We start from the raw sequence: 3,187 nt of genomic DNA, 5'->3' as shown, positions 1-3,187 counted from the left end.
TTGCCTACCTTCGCATTCCCGTCTCCTCCTTCCAAGAAGGATGTGAGGCTCAGCATTGATGCACAAGAAGAGACTTTTGGCATCGCCCATGCTAATTTCATCACTTCAAGGAGAAAATGATGCCTGCTTCCAATTTCTAACACTCTCATCGTTTCCTCTTCATTTCATTCTTTTGCATTTTACGGACAGTACTGCAGTCTGCAAGCCTGCAAAATATATTGCATTGGCTACCTGAGAAATGTAATCCCTTCCTGCAACCTGCCTTTCCCTTCTTCCTGACAAAGCGCTTTTTAGTGTCTCAGTGTTCACAGAAAAGGCAAAGGTTCTCTCCCCCAACCCTTATTCTGCCCTGGGCTCCCCGCACAGCGCAGGTGGTGAGGGGCTAGTGAGAATGGAGTTTTGCTTTTGTTAAGTTTGTCATTCAGACACATTAGTGAATTGATCATACTTGGGAGGTTTAATCCTTAATTGCAAATTCCCGCACGATCACAAAACATACACTTGAACTGATCATAAAAATGGCAAAACCCCAATATCAGACTTAAGTGTAGAATTGCCATAGTGCTGATTTGATTATGCTTCAGTGACATCTGTTTAATAGATTTCCACAAGAACTGTAAATCCACATTTACTTTCTTTGCAAATTGTATTTGAATGCTGAGCAACCACAGCCCGCTAGCATCTTCCCCTTCCTAGCCATGTATGTGCTAAACCCCCATTCCTGTTGAGTGTGACTTGATGTATAAGTGGGAAGGGGACACAATGCTGAGTTTTACACATTTACCTCCTATTTCCTTTTGTGTGTGGGTATGTCTACGTGCATGTTTGAAACAGATCTGAACAGCTTACCATTTCAACTCCATAGATACGTGACTCTCCAAGTGCTTTATTTTGAAAACTAGGACGTAGCACTTTGCAGAAGAAAAATCAGTCCACTTGCTATTGTTTATGTGATCGCTGATCTGCTAGATGGATATAGAAAGCACCAAGAATTATAATAATTTATGGAGTGGAGCACTGGTTTACAAACATATTTCTCTGCCCGAGCTTTGTGGGTTTCTTTGCGTCTCGGGGCTCGTTCTGTGCAATGGGAACGGAGAATATTCAGAATCTGAAGACAAGCCCGGCGAGCCGATTGCATTCATAGCTAAAATTAAAGGAATAAGTGAGCAGCTATTTGTGGCAGACAGGACATGATCCAGTAAGTAGCACTCTTCATATTCCGAAATAAAAGTACATAATTGGAAAATGAAGCGGCAGAGACTGCTGGGGGGTGGCGGTGGTGAGGAATTAGAAAGTGTAATTTAAAATCATGTAGTCATAATTCAAAATGGGCCCAGCTAAAAGGTTTTTAAGTGGTAAATGCTTTAAAGTCACTGTGCTTGATCCTTTTTCAAGGAATAGGGGCTAATTTTCACTTTATTTGTGGATTCCTTCATCTACTGAGCTCATCAGCTTATTCAACTTAGATGCTAATACCAGCTGCTGGCCAGTGTTTCTTTTCCTTGGGATCCCACACTTGATTGGGAAGGAGATCAAACACAAAGGTCTGTCATTTTAGGACATGGTGGGACGAGGTCTGATTTTTTTTTCTCCCATTAGGGTATTTGCTTCTTTTCCTTTGAGTTGCTCTGCTTTTTTTTTTTTTTTCTTTTATGGCATTTTCAACTATCAGCTCATCAATTGCATATTTTTAAGCAGAGGCAAAACAAGGAAAGAAAATATGATTTTAAAAGTGATTTTTGAGCTTGTGTAGGAATCGTCGCTTGTAAAACAATTCTCCCCAGATCCCTACATCTTGGTACTTTTCTGTTAAATATTATCTCCTGCATTTTGCTTGGGGGGACCACTTAGGAAGTGTTAGCATGGTTTCTCTGTGACATTTTGCCACGTTGCGACAAAAGCCCTAGTAAGTACTGCCTTCGCTGAGCCGAGCCGGCTTTTTCTCTGCATCGTCCTGAGCCATCGGCCTGAAGACAGGCAGCTGCACTTGGGGCTGGCCCGTTAGAGAGGCTGGGGCTATTCAGTCGCTCCTGCTCTCAGTTAAAGGCCCCAAGAGGAGACGGAGCCAAGGTGCGTCTAGGATCCTGTGAAAGCTTTCCAAGGTGGGGTTCCTCAGAATGCCGCAACGGGGACGCTGTTGGGGGAGATGTTTCTCTGGAGGCTTCTCATACTTGATAAGACAGTGGTTTCTGTGTGCTCATTGACTGTCATCGAGTTTTGGACCCAGGACAGCACCATAGTGTCCTAGCCCCCCAGTGATTGTTATAGAGCTGCCGATAGAATGGAAGAGGAACACAGGTGGGTTCTGGGGATGGCTGCCTTACCGGCCTGGCACTGGCTTTGATCAGAGTGACCTTTCCCTTCCAAACGAGAGCACTTTCGAGAGCCGAAGAGGATGCTGGTAACAGTGGCACCGGGACAGTCGATGTGAACCGGGGCTGATCCGGGCCCGCGCTGACTTTGAGGAGCCTGTGTTGGCTGGGAGCGATGCTTCAAGTCACATGGTGAAGCGAAATCTATCTTTGGTCTGCAGGGCAGCAGCTCCTCTGGTAGTGTAATGCTCCAAGATCTTCCTCACACATCTTCGGACAGATAGGGGCCACCAGAATGATCCAAGAATCTCTTTTGCAAAAATCCATCTGCTGCTGAGATGCTCCGTGTGAGCCAAGGCCTCTCTCAATCTCTCTCCTTCCTGGGCCTTCAGCACACACTGGCTGGCCTTGCTGTTTGGTGGGGACCTTGTTAGGGGCCCACAGACCCCCTCCACTGCAACTCCTCAAAACAGAGTTCTGAGCAGGTCTGTTGTCTGCCTGGCTGCTTCGTCAGGTCTGAGCCCTTGGAGGGCTAGTTTCGTGTCTGGGTCCTGTGACTCCCAGAACAGGACCTGGCCCAGAAAAGGATCTGGCCCAGAGCAGGAGCAGCAGTGGGTGCGCTGGGGCTGACCAGGGCCCTGCAGCGTCTGGATGGGGGTGGTGGTGAAGCATTTGCCGAGGAAAACGAGTCGAGGGCGGCTCATAGCAGATGTGTCCAGCCACAACTCCCTGGGAAGTCAAAGCCCCAGAGACTCAGTAGGGTGAGAGGGAAGGGGTCAGGCACCCTGGGCTTTCAGGCAGGAGAGGACGGGTTGCTTGAAAATCCCTTCTGTGGTTGGGCGTGGTGGCTCACGCCTGTAATCCGAGCGCTT

The 3,187-nt window shown here is 47.3% G+C and overlaps 1 protein-coding gene across 3 annotated transcripts in view; it reads left to right on the top strand.

Annotated features, from left to right (window-relative positions):
• The first annotated feature begins 641 nt into the window (after positions 1–641).
• MPPED1 (metallophosphoesterase domain containing 1) overlaps positions 642–3,187 on the top strand; it is a 93,526-nt gene continuing 90,980 nt past the window's right edge. The window contains exons 1-2 of one of the 3 annotated variants that reach the window (XM_011934788.1): positions 642–700; positions 835–1,201. The gene's annotated coding sequence lies outside the window, so the exon portion shown is untranslated. Of the gene's footprint in view, positions 701–738; positions 1,202–1,941; positions 2,302–3,187 lie in introns of those variants that run through there. The other 2 variants (XM_011934787.1, XM_011934789.1) reach the window with 2 other exon arrangements.

This window comes from Colobus angolensis, unplaced genomic scaffold (genome assembly GCF_000951035.1).
Source record: "Colobus angolensis palliatus isolate OR3802 unplaced genomic scaffold, Cang.pa_1.0 Scaffold138, whole genome shotgun sequence".
NCBI classification, from domain to species: Eukaryota; Metazoa; Chordata; class Mammalia; order Primates; family Cercopithecidae; genus Colobus; species Colobus angolensis.
The sequence above is the reverse complement of the archived record's forward strand: the minus strand, read 5'-3'. Positions and strand labels throughout refer to the sequence as shown.